Source organism: Chinchilla lanigera, unplaced genomic scaffold (assembly GCF_000276665.1).
Source record: "Chinchilla lanigera isolate Chin_1 unplaced genomic scaffold, ChiLan1.0 scaffold00022, whole genome shotgun sequence".
NCBI classification, from domain to species: domain Eukaryota; kingdom Metazoa; phylum Chordata; class Mammalia; order Rodentia; family Chinchillidae; genus Chinchilla; species Chinchilla lanigera.
The window spans coordinates 388,835-416,351 of record NW_004955423.1 but is presented as its reverse complement, the minus strand read 5'-3'; the positions used below and the strand labels follow the sequence as shown (position 1 = coordinate 416,351).

Below are 27,517 nucleotides of genomic sequence, written 5' to 3'. Positions count from 1 at the left end.
AGAGCATATGCTTAGTGTGGTGAGGCCCTGGGTTCAATGTTCACGCCCAAAAACCAAAACAACTAAAAAATATTTCTGAGAATGTCTCTTGCCCCCACCTTGTGAATGCCAAGTATTATAGAACTTTATTACATAACAATTCAAAAAGAAAAAAGGTATCACGTATTGGGGTTTTACCACACCCCAAGTGCAACCCCAGGCTATCTGTGCCTTTTGCCATTTGATGCTTACAGCAACTTGTTGATGTAGGAACTACTATTGCCCCATTTTACAAAGGTTGAGAACAGCCTTGACTCATTTACACAATTATCAAGTAGGAGAACAGGTAGACTTAGGCAATCTGACCTTAGAATTTGAGCTCTAATGACTGGGGAGGTGTAGCCCAGTCTCCATGGGTAGTAAGCCTAGTCCTGCCTCCTCCTCTGTGATTTGCATATCTATCTTCTTTCCTCTTGAGCTGCATAACTTCTGTTGGGAGCTTCACATTCACTCCCTTTTGCACCCAGCTCTTGCCCTGCAAGTGTGACCTCTGTGGGCTTCCTTATCTTAGTACCTGTGCCCTTTGGCTCTCAGCTGGGGTTAGCAGGTAAAAAGCCTGGCAGAAGACTGGAGGTGAGTTGAAGCTGAACTCAAACTGCTTATATCCTTGGTCGCTCCTTATAAGGTTGTATCTGACTTGCTGTCTTTAAAACAAAGTTCATTGTTCTTCCAACCTTACACTGCTCCTCTCCGGGCTCCTGTAGCTTCCCCCTCCCCTCACTACTTCTCAGGGGGAGAAGTGATAACTGGTGCTGTAACAGCACCATCCTGTATAGTTTCCTTACATCTCAACTATATAAATAAACACTCCTTGACTTATCCTACTTGGGGTGAATTATCATTTTCACTCTTTATTATATTATCTTTTGTTACTGAATTGTAAGCACTCTTTCTGTGTTAAAGACATAAACCTCTGTTAATCATTTGTTGTAGGAACATTATTTCTAGTATGTTGCCTTTGAGTTTTGTTTAACATGGGTTTTGCACGGGTTCTGTATATGATCACTCACAACTCCATGCAGTTGCCTCTTTTTTGTCTGGGTCTTTTATTTTGGATGGTTCTAGATATTAGTCTACTGTACAAGGTGTAACTAAAATTTTTTTCTGTTCTGTAGGTTGTCTCTTCACTCTGTGGTTGTTTTCTTTGCTGTGCTGGAGCTTTTTAATTTGATAAAATCCCATTTGTTGGTTTTTGTGCTTAGTTCTTGTGCAATTGGAATTCTGTTTAGAAAGTCCTTGCCTATGTCTTTGTCTTCAAAAGTTTTCTCTATTTTAACTTCCAGCAGATTGTTTCTGTTTTTAATATTTAGGCCTTTGATCCATTTTCATTTGAGTTACATTTTTATTTGAGAATTTTGTATCTATGTTCATTAAAGAGATTGGCTTAAGGCTTTCTTTTTCAGTTGAGTTCTTGTCTTGTTTAGGAATCAAGATAATACTAATTTCCAGGAATAAATTTAGCAGTACTCCTCATTTAGTTTCATTAAAGAGTTTGAGGAGTGCTGGTATTAGATCTTCCCTGAAGTTCCTATAGAGTTCAGGGCTGAATCCATTGAGTCCTGGGCTTTTTTGGTTGGTAAAGTATTTTACTGCTGTCTCAATTTCATTGTTGTTATTGGATTATTCAGGCTTTTATATCTTCTTGTCTCAGTTTTGGTAATTCGTATATATCTAGGAATCTATTTTTTGGATTCTCCAATTTAATGGAGTACAGGCTTTCAAAGTAGTTACTAACAATCTTCTGGATTTTAGTAGCATTCATTGTGATTTTCTTTTCTTTTTATTCTTTCTTTTGTAAGGTTGGCTGTTTGTCTACTTTATTTATTCTTTCAAAGAACAAGCTCTTCAATTAATTGATTCTTGGCAATGATTTTTTAGTCTCAATTTCATTAATTTCTGCCCTGATCTTTATAATTCCCTTTCTTATACCTGTTTTACATTTGAATTTTCTTTGTTTTTCTAGGACCTTGAGGTACATCATTAGGTTATTGATTTGGCCTTACTCTGTGTTATGTTTTATATCTAGATGTCCCGTCAAAGCCTCATATGGTCATAAGTAGCACTTTGGGAGGTGATTGGATCATGGGGGTGTAACATTAATCAGTAGACTAGTCAACTGATGAGTTTATAACAAAATGTGACATTGAGAGGTGAAGGCTGGTGGAAGGAGGTGGGTCACTGGGAGAATGACCTAGAAGGGTATATCTTCCTAGCCACTCCCATGACCACTCTCGCTGCTTCCTGACTACCATGCCATGAGCAAGCATCCTCTGCCTTATCCCTCTGACATGCTCCCTGCCTTGCAGCCAGCTGACTATAGACTGAAACCTTTACAAACAGTGAGCTAAAATAAACCTTACCTCCTTTCTCTGTATTGTGTCTCAGTGATGAGAGAAGTAAAGTAAGGTACTTTGTTTTTCTGATGTGAAGATTCGCAGTTATAAACTTCCCCCTTAAGGCTGCTTTCATCATGTCCCATAGGTTCTGGTATAGTATTGGCATTATCATTTGATTCTGTCTAATTTATTTCTTGATTTTCTGTGTGATCCATTGCTTATCCAAGAGTGTATTATTTAATCTCCATGTGTTTGCATAATTTCTGTGATTTCTTTTGTTGTTCACTTCTAGTTTCATTGCACTATGAGTTGATATGCATGGGATAATTTTTATTCTTTTGTATTTATATAAGCATGCTTTATTGGCTAGTATGTGGTCTACTTTGCAGAAATTTCCATGTGCTGCTGAGAAAAATATGTATTCTGTTGCTGGGTGGAACATTCTGTAGACATCTATTATTTATTTTAAAGTTTACTTCTTTGTTGATATTTTGTCTAGTTGATCTCTCTGTGATAGTAGGGTATTGAGGTCTCCCTTTAAAATTATATTGCTATTTAGTTAATTTTTTCTGGTAGTAGTGTTTCTTTCATGAAGTTAGGTACACTGAGGTTCAGTGCACACATATTTATAACTGTTATCTCTTTCTGTTGAATTGTTCCTTTAATTAATATGTAGTGACCTCTTTTGATCAATTTTTTCTTGAAGTGCACTTTGCTTGAAAATAAGATGGCTACTATTGCTTGTTTTCAGGTAGCCATTGAATAGAATATTGTTTTCTATCCTTTGAATTTTAGTCTACAATTCATTTTTGGATTAAATGTGTTTCCTGTATGCAGCATATGTGTTAGTTATTTTTCTCATTGCTGAGACAAAATACTTGACACCAAAATTAAAGGAAGAAAACTTATTTATCTCACAGTTTGTAAAGGTTACAGTCCATAATTTGCTGGCTCCAAGGCAGGGTGGTACATACCAGAGGAGCAACCACTCATGGCAGTAGAAGACAGAAAAATCAACAAGGGAAGTGGAACAAGCCTCTTTCTATCTCTTATACTGTACACAGGTTACCCACTCTAAGGCAGGTGTGGCACTCACACCCTTAATCCTAGCCAGAACTATGCCAGACCAATCAGTGAACTCACTAATCACATACCATTAATCCTAGCATCACACATTCTAGATTTAGCCACCTCTGGAAAAGTCCCATGACTGCATGAGGCTTTGTGGGGGCACATCTAGACACAAACCATAATACCATACCATTAGGTTTTGTTTTTTGACCCAACCTGCCAATCTGTGTGCTTTGGTTGGGGAGTTGAGACCATTCATATTGACAGTTATTACTGAAATATATTGGCCTATTCATGTCATTGCATTACTTTCCTATTGCTGATTCCTTTTTCTCCCTTTCTGTTTAAACATTCATCTTACCTGGTAAATTATTCCATTAGGCTTTTTGGCATTGTTGGATTCACTGTATTTTTCCAGACTATTATTTAGAAATTTTTGGAGTGATGGCTTGGTGGTCATAAATTCTTAAGATGTTCTTGTCATGGAAAGGTCTTATTTCTCCATCAATTTTGAAAGATAGTTTTGCAGGAAATATCAGTCCAAGTTAGAAGTTGCTTTCTTTTAGTTCTTGAAACACTTCACTCCAAGCTCCACTGGTCTTCAAGGTTTGTGTTGAGAAGTCTGCTACAATTCTAATTGGTGTACCTTTATAAATGAGTTATTGCTTTTCTCCAACAGCTTTTAAGATCTTGTCCTTGTGTTAGACTTTTGGGTTTAGATTAATGGTGTATTGTGGAGAAGTTCTTTTTTGATCATGGGTATTTGGGGTTTTATATGCCTTCCTTACTGTACATTAAATTCCTTTCCTAAAGGCTGGGGATTCAGCTCAGCGACAAAAAGCGCCTGCCTGGCAAGCGCAAGGTCGTGAGTTTGGTTCCTGGTACCAGAGAAAAACCAAAATAAATAAATAAATAAATAAATAAATTCCTTTCCTATACCTGGAAAGTTTTTGGCTATTATTTCTGTAAACAGGTATTTTATGCCATTTGTTCTATCTACTGATTTTTCACTAATTCTGATCAATCTTAGATTAATCTTCTTTGTGTCATCTAGCAACTATTGGGTCCATTTTCTGTGTTCTCCTGTTGTTTTAAAGATATCACTGATGGCACCTTCATTAGCTCTATCTTTTAGTTCTGACACTCTGTCTTCACATTGGTCACTTCTGCTCTCCATACTTTCAATAAAAGTTTTTACCTCTTGGGTTTTTATTTGGTACCTTTTCATGGACTCTAATTGTTTGCTAAACTGGTAATTCATGTTTTGTATCATTTTGTTTAACTTGGCTAGCTTTTTATTAGGGTCTTCTGTAAGCTCATGGATCATTTTGTAAATTAAGTCTATTTGTTTAGTTATATCCTATTTTAGCTTGCTGTACCTTATTGATCTGTTTTTCATTATTGCTGTTTTTTCTTTATTATTTCATGTAATTCAGTTGTTTGATTTCCTTCCCATGGATTAGCCTCAGGGAAGTTGGAAGTTTTTGGAGGTAATCTGCTGTCTCCTTTTCTCATGTCTGTATTGATCTGTGTGTGTGTGTGTGTGTGTGTGTGTGTGTGTGTGTGTGTGTGTTCTAAAGGTTGCAGATCAATTAAAATGGAAACATTTTGTTGCTAGTATGGAAATGTCTTTAGTTCATGTCTGCTTTTCAGCAATGTGCCCTGGGTGTGGCTAACTGTAGGCGTCTGCCTCTGTTCCAAGATCTGACCACTTCCATTGATTTGGGAAAGGGAGGGTGAAGTGTAATTGGCCCAGTTCCCAGTTTTCTGGAAATGAACTGCAGGATTGTTGATGATCCAAAGACAAACCACACATTAGCATAAAAAAATCTAGCTAATAGCAACAACTATGCCACCCGGGCAATAGAACAAAATCAGCCACAATAACAAAGTGAAAGACAAACTGGATATTGACATACCATAAGAACCAATAAAAGCTACCACCACACCAGCCTTAATACTAGAAAATATATCTATAATTATGACATAGGTACAAACCACATATTAACATATAGTAAATATCTCCTAAATGCAACAATTATACCTGGGCATGACATATCTCCCCCCACCCACCTAACTCCAGGACATCTTGGCTGGTACAGACTCCAGATGGCATCCCACCCAAAACAGAGACTAGGAGATTCAAACTGAGTTCTAGTTTAGCCATCTGGATTCTCTAGCTGGATCAACATGGTCCTGAATCATCAAAATAACAGCCACTTGGTGGAATTTACACTCACCAAATCTTCCTACAGGACCCCACACAGTCAACTATGAGAACCAAAATGGGTCTCTCAAACTCTTAAAATGTGGCCTGAATAAAATATCTGGATGTGATTAGGGGGTGATTGCAAAAAATGTGAAGGATAGGTACTGGGACTAGACACAATAAATTTTTAAGCAGCAGAGGGCAAGCAACAACAGCATTGGAATACAGTGTTATTATGATGTATATCTTTTGTTTTTTGTCATACTTCCTTGTTCATAACTTCCTCCTCAAGGTAGGCCATAGAAAGTAGAATTTCTCTTCCCCAAATGAGTCATAGAAATGAAAACTATAATCTTCCTCTGGCTTTCAGTCTTGGAGCTGACCATAAAGAAATTCTCTGACCTACCCTAGTCTGATAGCAGATTGCAAGATCCTCATTCTAGAGGGGTCCTGAATCATAGTGTGGAGGGAAGAATGCTGCACAGATAGGCAAAGAAGAATGCTGCAGCAGACAGGCTTACTACATTTCCCTACCCAGTGCATCAGTAATCATACCTGTGCAATAAAGTCTCCATAAAATTCCACAGAGTTTAATTTCAGAGAGTTCCTGAGTAGCTGAATATATAGAAGTTCCTGGAAAGTGGGAAACTCAGAGAAGGCATGGAAGTTCCATGTCCTTTCTCCTGTGCTTTGCCTTATACATTTTCCATTGATATTCTTTGTAATGTCCTTTATAATAAACCAATAAGTGGAGTGCTCCCATGGCTCTATGAACTGCTCAAGAAAATGAAATGAACCTGAGAAGGGGATGGTGGTGATTGTGATTTATAGCCAATTGGTGAAAAACACAAGTAAAATGACTTGGGACAGTTGGCATCTGGAGAGAGTACAGTTGCGGACTGAGCACCTGAGCTGTGGGGTATAGACTGGCATGGCAGCTAACGAGAGCAAAAGAGTCTCTTAAAATTAACAAGAAGCCAGGAAAAAGCAATTCAACAGCTGCAAGATGAGGCAAAGAGAGATAATGTAAGACTAATAGGAGTCAATGAAACAGCAGGAGGCAATACAAATGACATAAAAGAATATCTGCAAAAATAATAGCAGAAAATTTCCCAAGCATGGAAAAAGAATCTGACATACAGTAAGTGAGGCATATAGAACTCTAACTCGTCATAACCAAAATAAAACTACATCCAGACATAGAATAATCAAGTTCTCAGGCATACAGCAAAAGAACAGAATATTAAAAGCTGCTAGAGAAAAGAAACAGATCACCTATAAAGGAAAGCCCATCAGAATCACAGCAGATTTCTCAACACAAACCATCCAATCGAGAAGAGCTTGGAGTGAAGTATTACAGGTCCTGAGACAAAACAGCTTCCAACTAAGATTGTTGTATCCTGCCAAACTATTCTTCAAATTTAATGGAGAAATAAAATATTTCCATGACAAAGAACAACTGAAGAACTTCATGAGTGCCAAACCATCCTTATAAAGAGTACTAAAAGATATTCTAGGCAGAGGAAAAAATCACCACAATTTCAAGGACAGCAATAGAAAGGAACCTTCAAGCAAAGCAAACAATTAAACAGAGAGAAAAAGTAGGAAACCAACAGCAAGTAAATAACATGACAAAGATAAGCCAACATATATCAGTTATAACCATTAATGTAAATGGCCTCAATTCTCCAGTCAAAAGAAACAGACTGGCAGAGTGGATTAAGAAAGAAAATCCAACAATATGCTGTATATAGGAAACACATTTTACTCAAAAGAAAATCCATAGACGGAAAGTCAAAGGATGGAAAACAATTCTCCATGCAACAGGAACCTAGAAAAAAGCAGGGGTAGCTATTATGTTTGCAGACAATGTAAACTTCAAATCAAAAACAGTCAAAAGCGATAAAGAAGGTCACTACATCCTTGTTAGGGGAAAACTGTAAGAAGAGATAACAATCATAAACATGTATGCACCAAATATGGGAGCACTGAACTACATAAGACAAATCTTAACAGACATGAAAAACCAAATAATTAATAACATTACTGTATTAGGGGACCTAAACACCCCTTTGACACAAAGAGATAGGTCAACTACACAAAAAATCAACAAAGAAATAACAGATCTGAACCAAATCTGTGAACAAATGGACTTAGTAGATATGTACAGAGTGTTCCACCCCACAACATCAGAATACACATTTTTCTTAGCTGCACATGGGACTTTCTCTAAAATAGACCACATTCTAGCCCATAGAGCATACCTAACTAAATGCAAAAGAATTGAAATTACCCATGCATATTATCTGACCACAGAGTAATGAAACTGGAAATTAATGACAAAAGGAACTCCAAAAACTCCATAAGCACTTGGAAATTAAATAACAACCTCCTCAACAACCAATTAAAGAAGAAATTAAAAAATGCCTACAAACAAATGAAAGTATAAATACAACTTACTGGAATCTGTGGGATGCATGAAAACAGTCCTCAGGGGGAAATTTATAGTGGTGAACTCACACATAAGGAAAACAGAAAGAGAACAAATAAATAACTGAATGCTGCACCTCAAACTTTTAGAAAAAGAAGAACAAGTCAAGCTCAAAGCCCAAAGAAGGGAGGAGATTATAAAGATCAGGACAGAAATTAATGCAATTGAGATGAAGAAAACACCACAAAAAATAAATGTATCAAAAAGTTGGCTCTTTGAAAGAATAAATAAAATTGATAAACCTCTGGCCAACCTTATCAGAAAAAGAAAGGAAAAAACATAAATTCATGCAATAAAGAATGAAAAGGATGAAATCACTACAGAGCCTACAGAAATTCAAAAGATCATTAATACCTACTTTGAAATTCTTTACTCCCATAGGATAGAAAACTCAGAAGAAATGGACAGATTCCTAGATATGTACAAATTACCAAAATTGAATCAAGAAGATAAAAATCCTGAACAACCCATTATCAATTTATGTGATTGAAAACATGATTAAAAACTTACCAACAAAGAAAACCCCAGGCCCTGATGGATTCACAGCAGAATTCCACAAGAAATTCAGAAAAGATTTAATGCCAACACTACTGAAACTCTTCAATGAAATTGAAAGGGAAGCAATTCTCCCAAACTCAGTTCTGGAGACAAGTATTACACTGATACCAAAACAAGAGAAAGACCCAACCAAGAAAGAGAACTACAGACCAGTCTCCCTAATGAACATAGATGCGAAGATACTCAGTAAAATACAAGAAAACAGAATGCAGCAAATAATCAAGAAAATCATACATCACGACCAAGCTGGATTCATTCCAGGAATGCAGGGTTGGTTCAATACATGCAAATCAATAAATGTTATACACCATATCAATAGAGCCAAGGACAAAAAGCATATAATCATCTCAATAGATGCAGAAAAAGATTTCAACAAAGTCCAACACTCATTCCTGATTAAAATAAAAAAACTACAGAAAATAGGAATAGATGGTCTTTACCTCAAGCTGATCAAAGTTATCTATGATAAACCAATAGCCAACATCATACTAAATGGACAAAAGCTAAAAGCTTTCACTTTAGAATGAGGAACAAGACAAGGATGTCCACTGTCACCCCTCCTATTCAACATAATTCTGGAAGCATTAGCCAGAGCAATTAGACAAGAGAGAGAAATAAAAGGAATAAGGACAGGAAACGAAGAAGTGAAATTATCTTTATTCGCAGATGACATGATACTCTACATGGAAGACCCCAAAAACTCCACCAGAAGACTCCTTGAATTAATCAACAAATTCAGTAGTGTAGCTGGATACAAAGTCAGTACTCAAAAATCAATAGCATTCCTACACACAAATAACAAACAGACTGAGACAGAAATTAAGGAAACCATACCTTTCACAATAGCTTCCAAGAAACTGAAATATTTAGGGATCAATCTAACAAAAGAAGTAAAAGACCTATTCAATGAAAACTACAGTACTCTGAAAAAAGAGATTGAAGAGGATTTCAGTAAATGGAAAAATACCCCTTGCTAATGGATAGGAAGAACCAATATTGTGAAAATGGCCATACTACCACAATTGTTGTACAGATTCAATGCAATTCCCATTAAACTACCATTAACATACCTCACAGATCTGGAGAAAACAGTCCCAAAATTCATCTGGAACCAGAAGAGACCCAGAATAACAAAAGCAATCCTGGGCAACAAAGCCAAGGCAGGTGGAATCACAATCCTTGACCTGAAATTATACTACAAAGCTACTGTAATAAACATGGCACTGGCTAAGAAAGAGATGTGAGGGTCAGTGGAACAGACTGGAAGAAACAGCCATCACTACAAACACACTCAGCCATCTAATCTTTGACAAAGGGGCCAAACAAGTTCACTGGAAGAAAGGTAGTCTCTTCAATAAATGGTGCTGGAAAAACCGGCTTGCCACTTGCTGAAGACTGAAAATAGACAGAAGTCTGTCACCATGCAACCAACTCAAGTCAAAATGGACCACAGATCTCAATTTTAAAACAGAAACACTAAGTCTATTGGAAGAGAAAGTAGATAAAAATCTTGAAGACATGGGGCCAGGCAGAGAATTCATGAACAAAAACCAAACCACATGGGAAATACTTCAAAGAATCAATAACTGGGATCTCATCTTCCTGAAAAGTTTTTGCACATCTAAAGAAATCACCAGCAGAGTAAAAAGAAAACCCACAAATTGGGGAAAAATTTTAGCTGACTGTCCCTCAGACAAAGGACTTCTATCTAGAACATATAAAGAATTTAAAAACATCAGCCCCCCCAAATTAAAAGACCCAGTCCAGAAATTGACATCTGAGATGAATACACACTTCTCAGACAAAGAAATACAAATGGCAAATAAACACATGAGAAAATGTTCAACATCATTAGTCATTCGAGAAATGCAAATTAAAACGACACTGAGATTTCATCTCACCCCAGTAAAAATGGCTATCATTAAGAAATCAACCAATAACAAATGCTAGCAAGGCTGTGAAGAAATAGAAACTCTTCTCCACTGCTGGTAGGAATTCAGACTGGTGAAACCACTGCGGAAATCAGTTTGGAGATTCCTCAGCAAACTAGGTGTAGAGGTCCATTCAACCCAGATATTCCCCTTCTGGGTATTTTCCCAGAGGAACTGAAAACATATCACAGAGATATATGTGCACCCATGTTTATAGCAGGGCAATCTGTAATAGCTAAATTATGAAATCAACACAAATGCCCATCCACTGAGGAATGGATTAAAGAGTTGTGATTTTTTATATAATGGAATATTACTCAGCTATAAAGAAAGATAAACTCAAGGCTTTTACAGGTCACAACTAGAGACCATACTTACAAGTGAAATAAATCAGACCTGTGTGTGTAAACAACATATTGTCTCACTAATGTAAGAACCTGAAAGAGTGTATAAAATTAGGAGATATGATAGACATTATGAAACGAAAGGAAACTGCTCAAATGTAAAGAGCAACTGGGATGAGGGAAAAGAGAAAAGAAAGAAGGGAAAGTTATGTATATATGTGTATACAGGATAGCTAACATAGTTGTACTACTGACTTCTATCACTTTATTGAAAGGAACAGTTAATGATTAATTATTTGATCAATTTTACATGTCTATGCTTGTTTTCCTGAGTAACCACTTTGAAGAAATCAATATATAACACAACAACCATTGTTAATTTCCTAACACCTTGTCTGAATTTCAGTATTGCTTATATTGTTCTTGTGTTATTTTGTAAATGTATGTGTGTTTGTTAATATGTTTTCATTCTTTTACTTTTTAAAATAAAAAAAGATTGTAAATAAGGAGAGGAATAGGGGTTGAAGGGAGGGGATGGGAATGGGAAAAAAAGAAGCATCGAGATATGTCATGTACTGGTACAAATTCCCTGTGACGAAAGTAATCATTATGTGTACCTAAAATGTACCAGCAAACTTGATTAATTTTAAAAAAGGAAGTTTACTTTCCCCTGCCCCTCACCTGACTCTCTAAGGTAGACCCTGATGGTTAATGGGATTTATGTGATTATTTGTTGTTTCATTTCCTGGATCAGGGATTCTTAGAAGCATGGCTGAAATCAACACCATCATTTGTTCTCATCCCACTGATTGGATTTCTATACTGTATGAAACAAAATGAACAGATTTTGTTTCAGCCTCTAATGGTCTGACAATCAGAGTGGCCAACAGAACATCTCCCTCATGGAAAAATTCACCAGACTCCAAGGCAGTACAGGTAGATGCACTTATTATTAAGTATAATAAAGATTTACAAGCAGACTTAATATTCTGTTATAACACACTAGGGTCTTCTAAGCTTGGATTTCCTCCTCTGCGATGGAACCCATTATATGTGCAGATGTCACTTGGCTCTTTTTACATCATTTTGTGGGTGTCAGGGCTTGGGAACCAGCACAAATGTTCACACTTTGGCTACTGCTATTGCTGCGATAAAGTCCTTTGCCTCTGCACTGGGAATCTCAGGTCTTTTGCCAGAATCTATGAAACTATGGCAAGCTAGCTTGTTAGCTTTTAAGCAGGGTAAAATCTCAGGCTCTTCACGGCTTTTCATGTCATTCAAGAACTTATTTTTTTTTTTGTTTTGTTTTTTGTCTTTTTGAAACAGGGTCTCCCTATGCAGTTCAGGCTGGCCTTGAGCTCACTTTGTAGCCCAGGCTGGTCTCAAACTTGCAATGATCCTCCTGCCTCTGCCTCTTGAGTGCTGGGATTACAGGTGTGTGCCACCATGCCCAGGTCAAGAATTTATTTGTAATGCTCTTAACGGGTTAAAGTTTTTCACCAAGTGAACTTAGCATAATTCTCTTCCTTATCACCCACAAAAAAGGGCTACTGGGGGACTCAGATGACATTTGCTGTTCTTCATAGCTCTATCCCTTTTAGTGGGCTTATCCAGGCTCTTTAAATAGCCCTCTCCAAAGGAGCAGAAATTACCTCAGTGGATCTCTCCAGGTTCTATTTCCTGTGTTTTTTTGTACCTCTTACCTCACCCAGCACCCAGTTCTTGGTCTTTACCCACCTTAGCTGTAATGATCACTATTGATTGGCCCAGTATTCATTCCCTCATCCCCTTCAAAGTGAGTTTTTATTGGAACCCAAACACTATTCAGATATTCACTTATTTCCAGGCATCCAGAGAAAGCTGACACAGCTCCAGCTTCAGAGGTGGAATTAATTGGTCTAAGAGAAATCCGTTCATTCCCTTTGCCAAAAGACCAATTCTGGCCAATGACATTTTATATGTCTGAGAAAGAGTTTCTCTGAAATGTCACCTTTTTCTCTGAAAAGAAAGCCACAAAAATAAACATATATCTCTAGATATGATGTTTGGAACATTTGTAACTATCTTATTCTCAGTCTGAAAATGAAGCCACCATTCAGAATGGCAAGGCAGAGAAAAATGATGAGCATGTTACCCTGGTCGGGTAATCAACTATGCTGTCCTCTCTACCTCTGGGATTCCTGTTAAGTGAGAAATTGCATTTCCTAAATGTTTAAGTCAGTTTGAGTAGGTCATTTGACTCCTTGTTAGCAAATATCAAGCAAAGTTCTGGGAACCCTTCTAATACCTTAAATGAACTCATTTATTTAAGGCTTCTTGTTGTTATTGTTTTGGGTGCTGGACATTGAACCCAGGGTCCTGAGCATGCTAAGTTTCTGCTCTGCTACACCTGCAGCTCCTTTGTATTTAAGGCTTATAACAAATCTACCAGGTTTATTATGTTTTTCATTTTGTATGCAAGGAAACTAAGATATAGGAGCTTAAAAATCTGTACAAGTCACACAACTAGTTAAGTGATAAAGCTAGAATTTGATTCCAGACCTGGCTCAGAATCCACAGAATTGATCATTGCCTTTTGAAGCCTAAAGAATCCACAAAATTGACAACTAGGCTGCCTCTTGAAGCCTAAAGCAATCCAACTGATATTCGGCACATTTCTCAGGGCTTCCTCAAGGAAACTTAAGCTTTAGAGTCCCTTGATCCACAAAGTCATGCCTGCAGGCCAGCTTCACTCCTTCATGCCCACTGCATGCCAAGGACAGGTCAAACATTAACATCAAATGTCACATCCTATTTGAATACCAAAGAAGGCAGCCAAAGTTTAATATATAAACTTTTATTTCACATTCCACGCATTTCAAGCACCCTGACCTGATGAACCTATCTGAAGGGAATCTATTACGTGGGCAAAATCCCACCTTTCAGGAGAGACCTTCTGCTTTTATTCTCTATCTGGCTGCCAGCAACTGGAAGCTTTTACAGTTGTCCTTTTGCCATCAAGGAAATGAATAAGCCAGGCGTGGTGGCACACGCCTGTAATCCTAGCACTCGGAAGGCTGAGGCAGGAGGATCGTTGCCAGTTCGAGACCAGCCTGGGCTACAAAGTGAGCTCAAGGCCAGCCTGAACTGCACAGTGAGACCCTGTCTCAAAAAGAGAAAAAAAGAAAAAGAAAAAGAAAAAGAAAATGAATAAGCAGCTTTCAAGAGATTCTGAGAAGTTATATATATTATGTAAGCGCTGTATATCTATGTAAGCTTTCTGTATATAAGCTTATATAATCATAAGATACTTCTGCCCTTGCACAGCATTACTGTATATTCTCTGGGTAATCAGCACAGTTACCTCAACATTATATGATATGGGAGTGGAAAGGAACATAATTGCCAGACAAGATCGACAGATTTACCTCTGCTTCTCCTGCCCTTTGTCCTGGTATGTCCCTTCCCCTGTCTTCATTGCTAGGTCTTGTCTACTTACCTCTTTTACCCAACCTGTGATTAGTAAAAAATCTGGACTTTGCATAGGAGCAAAATTTTCCTGCCAACCCTCCCATCCTCCACCCTTTCCACTAATATCAGCATATTATCAAACAAATTTCCCGAACTATTTTTTAGTTTAAAGAGAATAATAAAAAAGAACAATAGCAAAATACCAACAACATAGACAAAAACAAAACAAAACAAAAACAATAAAAATGATACAGGGTTTCAGAACAAAATGATAGGAATTAACAGTTGTTGTTGTATTACATATTGTTATTTTCAACAAAGTTGCTCAGATTCCCAGATGTAAGAATGCAAGACTGATCAATCAGAACAACCACAGGAAAGGTGAAAGGCATACTTCACTGGGGTAGAGGTTATCAGTGGGTGGCTCTGTTTGATTAAGTCAGGTGTGTATATTGCTTCATCCTGTGGTTAACATTCCTGCAACACTAATCTCTGAGGTCACCTCATAAGAAAGAGGAAGAACAGTGTGTAACTCATTTCCAGTTTTCTGAACCAGAAAACTGAACGAAATGAAGATGGAAAACCTTCACATCTGATTTTTTAAATGTCCTAGGTTCTCCTTAGATCTAACAATGGATTTGGTTTGTTTTCCCCTAAAATCTTTTGTATTATAAAAATCTAAAGCTTTCTTTTAAGCAGATCTGAAATGAAGCAGATGGTCCAAACCTATTTGAATTTAGACCTCAAAAAAGAAAAGCCTTTTTTTTTCTAACTCACACTGGGCTTTTGAGATAAAGGATAGAGCTTTGAGAGGTCTCATTTTCCTATGGATAGTTATAGAAGTGTATGCTCAGAGAAGGTTGTATGTATACTGGAAAAATTATTTATTTTACATTTGAAGATTTCAAATATATGTTCTCTAGGAAAAATATAGAAAAATGGTAATAAGGCTGGGGAAAAAGAGAAACTACAATTATGAATGGTTTATATGTTCTGTTACAATACTTTTCTTTCTGAGAATCTTCCTAGTTTCTTAATGAAATAGTCCAATATCAAAGAGATGGTGAGGGTGATGTGTTTATCTTTTGGAAATAAAATACCAGCCCTCGTTTTATAGGTAACAAGCACTTTAGTTATTCTTATAAGAGAATTAATTTTAGCATGATATGCTATATGATATACTATAGTGTAGCATAATAGTATTCTTTTTTCTAATTTTAAAAACAACATATACTTACTATAGAGAAATTTAAAAACACTCTTTCATTCAAACAATAAATATTTTTGAGCATCTACTAGATATAGGCAATGGGAATGTAACCAGGGTCAAGCAAAAACTGATATAGTCTCTGTTCTCATGGAGATTAGAATTGAATATGAAGCACCATGTTCAATATTGAATATGCTTGTTATGGTCAGGTAAAACTTACCTATAATTCAGAACTTAGAGTTCAATACTATATCTTGATAAAGATAGACAATAGGTAGGAAAATATATTAGTTAGTTGAGTAGAGATAGAACTATATCTTGCGCACTTCTTGAATGAATGAATTGTTGGATTCTTATCATTAACCTCATAAACCAAATCACCTTTATTTCTCCCAAGAAATTGCCTAAACTTTCACCTGCTGGGTAAGCTACAGGTCCCATAGCTTCCTTTGAGGATTTTTTCTCTTGTTGAGAAGTCCACAAAACCAGGTTCTCCCAAGACCTCAAAGGGTGGCAAAGGCCAGTTTCTTCCCAAGGCACCTCACAATTCTCCAACAGTATCCTCCAACATGGACTGAGCCCTGCATAATCCCACAGCAATGTTAATCCACCCCTGACCTGATGCTTACCTGACCCACATAACCACATAGTTTGCTCAGACCTTGCAGAGTGTGGTCCCGTACCTTTGCCCTCACTTGCACTCTGAGTTTTTTGTTACATACATGGATTGCATAGACATCCACTCTCTGAGGCGTTAGCCAGTGCCAGAAGAGCTCAGTCAGACCTGAGCTCTGACCTTAATGCTTTCCCTCAGATTAATCAAGAAAAGATTTCTCAACTGACAGTGAGAAATCTGAACAAGTATTTACTCAACCCAATCTACAAATACATGTTTATGCGTAAGTTTGAAATAAAAATCTTACAAAACTTACACTCCCTGCACATGATCCATACTGCTATATTCTCTATTACATTGTTCTATGTTTATGAGTATATTTTAGCATACTTATTGTAGCAGGATATGATGGTATATGCATGTAGTCCCAGGTTTGAGGCCATCCTGGGTAATGTAATCATACCCTGTCTCAAAAAAACAGAACAAAACAAAACAAATACTGACTGATTCATTAATGGTTCAAGACCCATAACTTGAAGAATACTGACCTAAACTTTGGCTCAGTTTTCTATTTACAATCCAGGCCACACAGGTTATGATTATGCCCCATTTCCTTGGAGAAAACATACTGTGAGCAGCAGAAACAACAACAACTAACAATCAGGCAATATTTTAAAAAGTTACATAGAGGCTGGTGATGTAGCTCAGTGGTAGAGTGCTTTCCTATCATATGCTAGACCATTGGTTCAATCCCCAGCACTACAAAACAACAATACTATTATATATAGATCATATTTAAGCTCAAATTAGGTACTCTTGGGGCATACTGACTGGAACAGAACATGAGAAGGGTACTGGTTATGTGGCAAAGTCCAGTTTATGTAGGTTCAATATACCAGGCAATCCTCAACATGACAGTAGGAAGTCAAAGGCCCATAAAAGATTAAAAGGAGAAATACACTGTGGAATATTCACACAACAGAATACTGAACAGAAGATAAAGAACAATTATAATTACATGTAATCGATGAATCTTAGAATATAAAGCTGGGAAAGGATTCCAGATATAAATAGTACATATTATAAGATTCATTGACATTTGGTACAAAGTAGATAAATCTAATCCATACCTAGGTCATAGTTACAGGAGGGGAGCACAGGAAGATCTGGAGCCAGGAAATGATCAAGGTGATAAAGGAAACGATCGAGATTACATGGGTATATTCAGTTTGTTCAAGAGAGTTGAAAGCTGCCACAGCTTTATGAGAAAATGATTACTGTTACTTCCATTTGCAGATAGGAACTCTGAGGTTCCAAAAAAGTGACAGCTTGGTTGAGGTTGCACATTTCTTAAGTGGCAGAGCTATGGTGGGACCATTGTCTCTGGCTCCAAGGCCCAGGAGCAGAGCCATTGAAAGGAGTGACTTCAGACTGGAAATTACAGCTTCCTCAGACTCAGTAAAGGAACTTAATACCAGTCTTCTCAAATAACCTGTAATGGTGCTGTGGCAGAAAAGAGCCAATGTTTCATGACTCATTCACATTAATTTTCCTCTTTGACTTATGAATCGCACAAACGTGTGTTGTTTAGTTTTCAACTGTTTGGAAATTGTGTTGGTCAACTTTCAATTAATGTGGCAAAATACCCGAGGAAAACAACCTAAAGGAGGAAAGAATTACTTTGGCTTATAGTTTCATAGGTTTCAGTCCCTGGTGAGTTTGCTCCATTGCTTGTGGAGGAGAGATTTATTTCGGCTTATGGTTTCAGTCTGTGCTGAGCTCCCTCCATTGCTTTTAGGCTTGTAGCGAGGCAGAAATATCATGGCAGGAGGGCATGGGGGAAGAAAGCTGTTCACCTAATATCAGCCAGGAAGAAGAAAGGGTGAGAAAGCCAGGGATCCTCTTTCTATTTTTCTTTCCTTCAGGCTCCCACCCTATTAGGTGGCCCTGCCCACATTCACAGTGGCTCTCCTGCATCACTTTGCTATCCCACATGCTGATGGTTTTTGGAAACACCCTCACTGGTACATCCAGAAGTGTGTTTTACTAATTGCATAGGTATTTCCCAGTCCTATCAAAACTAGCCATCACAGAGATTTCCTTCTTAACTTTATATTTCTTATTTTTAATTTGACCTCATTGTTTTCAGAGAACATAGTTGCATGCTTTCAATTCGTTAAAAAAAAAATTTATGTGTGTTTTGTGGCCCAGGATCTAGTCTATCTTGGTATAGATTTCATAGGTACTTGAATAGGTATCCTGTTGCTTTTGAGTGTACTGTTCTGTAAATGTTTTTAGACTTTATCGGTTGATGGTGTTGAGTTCTATATCCTTGATGATTTTTTGTCTAGTTGTTCTGTCCATTTTCAAGAGAGTGGTATTAATGGCACCACAATAATTGTAGACCTATTTCTTCTTTGAGATCTATGGGTGTCTACCTCAGTATTTTGTAGCTGTCATGTCCATGTATATATTTGTTTTAAGGGAATGATATGTAAAGAAGCTTTGCTATAATAAAGGATGAAAAGAGGCTTTGATGAAATAAGGAAATAAACTTTGTTCCATTGGATGACAAGCCAACATGACTATGACAAGCACTGCAAGTACAAAGGGCAGTGTTTGCCTCATTGGATACATCAATGCTCACCAGGCGCCTGTCAATATCATGATGTTCTGAAACTCTGAAATGCATGCTGTCTTGGTTACTTTTCTCTCGTTGCTGAGACAAAATACCCAATGCCCAAAATGAAGGAAGGAAAGGTTTATTTAGCTTACAGTTTGTGGAGGTTTCAGTCCATACTTGGCTGGCTCCGAGGCAGAAGACAGCAAAGCAACAAGAGCAAAGAGGAGAATGGCAGCCGAACAGCAATGCAGCCAGAGCAAAAGGGAGGAATGGCGGCAAGCAGCTTCTTTCCCTGCCTGCCAGTGTAAACAGGCTACCCCCACCCAAGGGGCGTGTAGCTCTCACATAATCTCCATGCCCTCGTCTTCCACAGGCTCAGGATGTATACAAAGTAAGCACCCTGGCTTCCTGCTGAGTCACTTAGCCAAACCTCTAGACTCCCCAAGTTGACACAATGTATCAACCATAACACATGCTTTAGAAGTTTTTGAATTCTCCAATGTTGCTTATTGCTGTGATTATCTTAAATTGGAGTGAGCCCCAAGGTTCTCAATAAGAGTTCTCAAAATGTGAACTGATTTACTTAACTCTTATGATTTAAAAACAAAAAACTATTTAAAAATCTATATTACTACTTCTGCTTTCACATAAGAATACTGGAATATTAAAAAGCTATAACCCTGCAGGTGTAATCCATACTCTTCAAAAGGGTGACTTTGCTTCCCTTTCACAATAATGACACAATCAGTGTTTTTAATGCAAACATCTATGTACAACGTACTATCCTCATGACTTTTCTGCTTTTTTGTGCATTACAATACTTCTTATGAAATGAGTTTAAACTAGACATAGTATTTGTATTTAAGCCAGAAGAAAGATCTGGATGATAGAAATTGAGGGCCTTGGTATTTAACCGTGAGGTCTCTCTCCCCAGCCTTTCTTTAAAGAACTTACCTCTCTGCAGAGGCATGACAAGAACAGGAGGAACAGACCTCACCACTTCAAACAATTCTTACACATGAATTAGGTACTCCTGGCTCACTGTTCTACCTGTGATGCCAAGGTCAAAGGCTCCCAGCTGCAGCCAGCTCTTCGAGGGCTTCTGTAATGCTGCCACCTGCTCCCCTAGGGATAGCTAAATCTTCCAGTGGCACCCTTAGTCCAAAGAAAGAAAGGGATCTATGGATAAATGCTTCCCTCGTTTGTTTTGTTGTTGTTGTTGTTGTTGTTGTTGTTGTTGTTGGTCTTTTTGACACAGGATCTCACTATGCAGTTCAGGCTGGCCTTGAGCTCACTTGGTAGCCCAGGCTGGTCTCGAACTCCCAAAGATCCTCCTGCCTCAGCCTTCTGAGTGCTAGGATTACAGGTATTTGCCACCACGCCCAGCCTAAATGCCTCCCTCTTTCTTCTCTTGAGTGATTAGTTTTGAGGCATATTTAATATAATTCTCAAAAGATTTTTTTTTAAGTAATTGGTCATGGTAGGAATAACAACATTATAGGGGTAATGCTTTCTTGGATTGGTTTTCTTTCTTTCCCTTTTCACTCTGACCCTCATTCCATTTTCTCAAGAAATACATTACATCAACTAACCACATACAACCCTTGTCTCAGGTTCCACTTATGAAGGAATAGAACACAACAGTTTTTCTCCGTCTAGCACTCTCCTTTAGCCTTATAGAGTAGCTATTCATTTGGCAGTCCTAATGACTGTTACAGGTCTTACTAAAGCTATCTGTCAAAGTAATATCAGCTATTTTTTCCCAATTCATTCATCTTATTTTTAAGAAAGCTTTCTTAGTAGATTATCATTCATGATCATTGTTCATTTTTCTTGTATTTCTTTGTTTTCTGTTTCATGTATCTCTCAAACTGAAACACATACCTACAAACTGAATAAATAGCACAAAAGAGATCTGAGTAATGCCTACTCCGGTGGGTTGTCTTTGCAGGGACATTGTGCGTATAAATCCATGAAAATCCACCAGGACCCAGGGAATTATCACTAAGGGACTGTGTGCAGACCGCACTAGGAGGAAGAGCAGCAGGGACAGCACTGTAGGGCTTTTCTCTGCTAACCTTACTCGACTACTCTTCACTTGACTGGTCCTCTTGGGGTGGAGCGGCATCTGGAACCAGCCTGTTTTTGTCGCTTCTTTCTTTTTTCTTCCTTCTTCCTTCCCTCTCTTCACTTTCTTCTCCTTCCTCCTTCCTTTCTTCCTTCCCTCCTCTCGTTCTTCTGTTAAATTCCCTTTGATAGGAACATTCACAACACATTTTTAAAGTAAAACTTTCAGATTCATGTTTTTTAAAGGCATCCATGTAAGCTCTAGGATTTTAAATGCAATAGTAAGAAAGGGAGGAAATGAAACATGAAGAAAACCCTCCACTGCAGAGGTGACAGTTTAGTAATAGTTAATTAACTGTAATAGGACAGCTAACAAAACATCTTTTTAAATTATATTTTTAACTGACACATAAGAATTGTACTTGTTAATGGGCACAGTGTGATAAACTGATGCATGTACATAATATGTAATGCTTGTCTACCTCTTTAAATATTTATGATTTCCTTATGTTGGGAATCTTTAAGTTTTTCTCTTAGAGTTACTTATAAAGTAAATTATGGTAAATAATAGTCACTCTACTGTGCTGTAGGACACTAGAACTTATTCCCCCTCTGCAATTGTCCTTTCTTCATCTCTCTTCTCTCTTTTATTTCTAGCATCTGACTGCTCACAGGTTTTCTTTTCACAATAACTCAGGCTTGTCCTGACTCAAGGCCTCTACTCTGATCTCTTCCTTAGTTGGTCCAGCAGTCATTACACCATGATGGCTCCATATGCCCCTTTTTTTTTGTTTTTTGTTTTTTTTTTTTTGTCTTTTTGAGACAGGATCTTACTATGCAGTTCAGGCTGGCCTTGAGCTCACTTTGGAGCCCAGGCTGGTCTTGAACTCACAGTGATCCTCCTGCCTTAGCCTCCCGAGTGCTGGGATTACAGGTGTGCGCCACCACGCCCGGCTCCATATGCCCCTTTCAACTTCCACTTCTGCTGGGCTCATGACCTTAATTCATTATTTTCCCACCAGATCTGAGAAAAAGGTGGTGATGATGGGGAGACAGAGTGTGTATTTGCATGGTCTGTTTCATCTTTTTGTGCCATGTCACGTCATAAATTCCCCAGTAGGCCCCTAAGTAAGCCCTCTCCATTTTAATTTTATTTTTATTTATTTACTCTGTGGTATGGGGGATTGATCCCAGGGCCTCATACATGCTAGGCAAGTGTTCTAGCACTGAGCTACATTCCTCACCCAATAAGCACTCCTTAACAAGGCTAGAAAACCCATGCTGTTTTATTTGTAATTCTCATCTTGACCCCAAAGAATTTAGAAAATATATAAAATTATTATGGGCATCCTGTAGCATTTTTATTATGATAAAATATAAAATTTACCATTTTGACCATTTTAACTGCACAGTTCAATGACAGTAAGTTCATTCACATTATTATCCAATCATGACCAGTATTGAGCTTAAGAACTTTTTTATTGTGCCAAATTGAAATCTTGCACCTGCTGAATAATAAGTCCCTATTTTCCCCATCCATAGTGTTTTTCTGAGTTTACTACCTCTAGGTGACAGTAGTCAACCATTAACCTTCTTTTGATGTCCAGAATATTCTCCCTTTAGTATCTAAAAGCTGGGAATACAGTGAAACACCGTCAGCTGTATTGGGTTGCGGTATAAGTTTCTCATTAGACGAGTAGGTAGGCCTCTCACGCAAAAATATCTAAGCTGAAGAGTCATAGGCTGAGAAAGAAAAAGGAAGTAAATCGGCATTATGATTTTTATTTTTCAAATAAAGATACTGACATCCAGAAAATTTAAATAATTTGCTGCTTGTCATACTGCCACAGTGCCCAAGTCCAAACGAGGGAGCTGTTTTTTCCTCATTCCAAGCAGTCCTGCCTTTTTTCCCCTGCCATTCAGGAGACCATATTTTCAAATATTAGGTGACTATCCTGGGTTAGGTTTCAAGGGATTTCAGATTTTAAAAATAGGTTTTGCTCTTAAGCAGTGCAAAGAGGGCTTGGAGAGCTACCATTTGCCCACTAGTGGATCTGGGCAATGTCTGAACTGTTATTTTCTCACCTCCTCAGACCTCAGCAGAAAGAATCATGCTAGGAGGTAACCCAGGGAAAAGACAGATTTTGATGAGATAGGTTTAATGATGGGGCAAAGTAGAAAATGAAGAAACAGGGACAGTCTTTAATCCATGGCATGTAAAACGAAATAATGTATTTATGTAAAAGCCAGAACTTTGAGGACGCTTAAAAAAAATTAAGGGTACAGACAGATTTTGAGGAAAATGTGTATTCAGTTTTCAAAATCGTTTTGGTCTGCTGTGCCCAGTGGCCGATTTTTAAAAATCACAGGCTTGATGAAGCTGTTTCTTGCCAAACAGGCTACGGGGAGGTGCTCGGGCAACTGTCTGTCTTATTTTTTCTAAGCATGAGTTTGGCTTAGCACGTGCTCGCCCTTGTAGGAAATGGTCGGCCCTGTAAGCCCTTACATAACCTTTCTTCTCAAAGCAAATTTTGTCTCCACCTTCTCACATCTTGGCTGTTACAACATGGAGTTAGAGCCATAGCCTCCACGAAGAGCTCTTACTTGAACCCACCCCATGCGATTTCATCATCCTACTACATGCAGGATTTAGTTTCCTATAGCTCTCACTTAAAAATACAAGGATAGCAGAGCATAATGCTTAAGACATCAGAATCGAATCCAGCTCTTACTAGGCCAATTTTTTCATCTATCTCAGCCTCTATTTCTTTACCTGAAAATGCGTATAATAGTAACCTCCAGGGCTGGGGATTTAGCTCAGTGGCACAGCGCCTGCCTGGCAAGTGTGAGGTCATGAGTTCTATTCCCGGTACTAGGGGAAAAAAAAGTAACCTCCAAAGTCAGTGCTTATAAAAGTACTTGGAATAATCTAAATATATCTGTTCATAGATGAATGGATAAACAAAATTGTATGACATCTGACATTTTCTTTATCTATTCATCCATTGTGATTCTTTCTTTCTTTTTTTTTTTTCTTTCTTTCTTTCTTTTCTTTCATTCATTCTTTCTTTTCATGCTAGGGATCAAGCCCAGGCCTGAGGCAAGAAGCACTACACCACTGAGTGACATCCCCAATTCAATGAATGCCTGCTTAGAAAGGAATTCTTTTCCAAAAAGGAATGAAATTTTAATACATGCTACAACATGGACAAAACTTGAAGACATTATGCCAAGTCAGAAACAAAAGGTCACATTTTATAATTCTTCTTATATCATTATCGACAATAGTCAAATGCATAGAGACAGAACATAGAACAATGGTTAGCAGATCCTAAGAAAGATAAAACTGGGAGTTATTGTTGAATTTTGTACAGCATTTCTGTATGGGATGATAAAAAAAATTCTAGTGGTAGATAGTGATATGGTTGCCAAACAATGTGAAAATACTCTATGTCACTGAACGGTAAACTTATAAATAGTGAATTTCATGTTATATATTTTTACCATAATAAAATGTTATTTAAGAATAACAGAGCAGAGTGGGATGTATAGTAAATTATTTGGGCTATTTATGTATCTCCTGCATTGTTGCCTGATGGTTTTTAACTCTCACATTTTTATTCAGCATTCAGTTTGATACTATCTTTTCAACTTCAGGACAAGGACCATATTGTAATTTGGCTACCCTTCACTTGCCAGTGTATCTTGCACTTAGTTGGGCCCTGTAAATCATTAACCAGTTAATAGAGACTCCAAGTAACCTGTTTTATAATGTGACCTGTGTTTGTACTGCAGTGGAGTAGATCTCAGTGCGTAGTCTGTATGTGGCTGTTAGCATGGAGATTAAGAGCCAGGGTTGGAGTCAGAAAGACCTGGGTTTGAATTTTAGTTTTGCCATTTACTAACCATGTACTACCGGCAAAGTCAGTCAGATAAATAATATCTACTTTTGGATGGTTACTGTAATGATGAAGATGAAATAATCATGGCCCATCCTGGATGCTCAGCAAATGGTAGTTAATAAAACTTAAAAAATTATAAGCAAAACTCCTGCCTTAGCTTCATCACTCTGTGAGTCAGTTTCTGAAACCAGGGTTTGGCTTAAAGCAGGTGCAAAACCGTGCAATACTGAGGATATTTCTGCAACAAAGGACAGTTTCTTAAGACATAACTTCTCAAGAGGATTGTAGGACTTACAATCCTCTGCTTTCCATGCCCAGATGACCCAAATGTACCAGGAGATTTTAAAAACCCCAGAAGAGTCAGAGGGAGTGTCTACTCGATGCACGCACCACACTTAGGTGTGGGTGGCTGTTCAGGGCCCCTAGTGCTGAGGGGGGAGCAATGCTGAGAAAAGTTGGAGCCAAATGCCTGAGCCTTCCTCCAAGAACTGCAGTATATAGAAAGAAGAGCCAAGGCATTACTGGCTCCCACAGCTGTGAAGCAGTGGATCCATGAAGAGCAGGTAGATTGTTTAGAGACTATTTGAAAAACAAAGTGTTTAAAAAATGGTAGCCACTAGGGATGACTTTAAGGGCATCTAGGAACAGGAAGCAGAGTATCATCCCAGTTCATCTCAGAGATGAACCCTTGAGAGCTGAGTTTTCCTATAGCAGGAACCAGAGCTGGGCAGATTAAATATTTCTCTCTCTGATCATTTCAGGGAAACATATTTCAGAGCAGAGCAATGAAGCATCCTCTTAGCCCAGGGAGAGGACAAGTAACCACACTTAAAAGTGTTGGACAGCAGCCGGGCGGGTGGTGCATGCCTGTAATCCCAGCACTCGGGAGGCTGAGGCAGGAGGATCGTTGTGAGTTCGAGACCAGCCTGGGTTACAAAGTGAGCTCAAGGCCAGCCTGAACTGCACAGTGAGACCCTGTCTCATAAAAAGACAAAAAAAAAAAAAAAAAAAAAAAGTGTTGGATAGCAAAAGAGAGTCTCTTGGAATGGGCATTCCAGGAAATCTGTAAGGGGCCTAAAGCAGACAAAATGCAATAATGTATTGGATAAAACCTTAAATTTCAAAGTACCAGCGATAATCCAGAATACAAAGCAGAGAGAGAGTGAGAGGAAGACAGAGAGGGGCGGGCAAGGGGTAGGTGGAGAAGAGATGGAAAGTAAACACTCTAAGAGAACACTTGACATGGAGCAGTCAAAAGCAAATAGAGCTGGGAACCATAATCAGGGTGTTACATAAGGCAGTTATCACCTAGTGGGCAGCCACTGTCCATCATCCCTTGCCACCTGTTGTCATTTCTTTAGACTTCGTGCACCTGCTGGCACAAAAGTATTCTATATTTATCAGTCAGTGCCTCAAACATAGGTAAATTCTGTTTTCTTACCCATAGGAAAAATGTATAATTAATCTTCCAAGGAACTTTACGGTCCCTGTGTATAACATATGAATCTGCATATAACCCACAATGTGAGAAATGTTACCCTTACCTATGTCACTAAGGAATTGCCTTGGGTTCTCATTTATGGTGAGAAATGTGTATAGATATATGCTAGATAGTAGAATATAAAGTAGAATGTACAATGTGTGATTTTGGTTATGAAAAAGTGCTCAGGAAGAAAAGACTAGCAGGATATTCACTGAAGTGTTTATATTTGTTTTCTTCTTCATATTTAACATATATCTACAGTTTCCAAAGTTTTAGAAAACTCTCCCAGAGCTGCAGGAGCTGCTTCTATGTTCTAGGCAACATTAACAGCCTACAATATCTCTCTCTGGGCCAGGAGTGGATAGAAGGTTTGGCAGGTCTATGGGATTGGCAGTGGCCATTTATTACTGTAAATGGTAGCCTTGAAGGCCATGGTAAACAACAGACTCCTAAGAAAAAAGATGAGATATTAATATAGATCATCCTACACTATATTTAAATTTTATAATATAAACAAATAGGTCTGGGGTTTCATAAATGTATTGTTACCGCACATGTCAAATTACCAAAATAACTTAGGTTTTTTGTCTATTGTACATTATTAATTCTAGGTCAACTATCAGTTCAACCCACTATATATTCACTACATACTATTTACAAGGTTGTTTGAAAGTATGCAAAGCCAGACTTTACTGAAAGGGGAAATACACACAGATAAAATAGTATCACAGGTCCCTTCACATAATGTATTCATCAAATGCAATCAGAATGCTATGCGATGCCCATAATAACATTTTATACTTTCTAAATTCTTTGGGGTTAATATGCAGAGTATAAATAAAACAGGTGGGATTTTCTAAGAAGTCAATTGAATATTTGATGACCAAATTCACTGGGTCAATTAAGATTTTCAATGAGCAATATTTTTTTGTACTGTTTAATTTTCAGAGTTATACCTCAAAGAAACTGTAAATGATTATTTGAGGACACTACAAGAAGTTTAACTAACTCTTTGATTTCCTTTTTCTTTTCAATAGATGTGCCCAGATAAATTATTCACCATTGGTTCCATGTCTGTAGATTTTCCTTCTATGTGACACTTAGACTGATATGCTACTAAGATATGCTTGAATCTCCATTTCCAGTTTAAGAACAGTCTGTTGTCTTCCCCAATGCTTCTGTCCGGT

The 27,517-nt window shown here is 37.9% G+C and overlaps 1 long non-coding RNA gene across 1 annotated transcript; it reads left to right on the top strand.

Moving 5' to 3' along the window:
• Positions 1–489: 489 nt before the first annotated feature.
• Positions 490–27,517, top strand: LOC106148523. Its single transcript, XR_001234054.1, has 3 exons — positions 490–612; positions 24,026–24,192; positions 27,368–27,517. It is a non-coding gene; the product is annotated as an uncharacterized LOC106148523 (long non-coding RNA).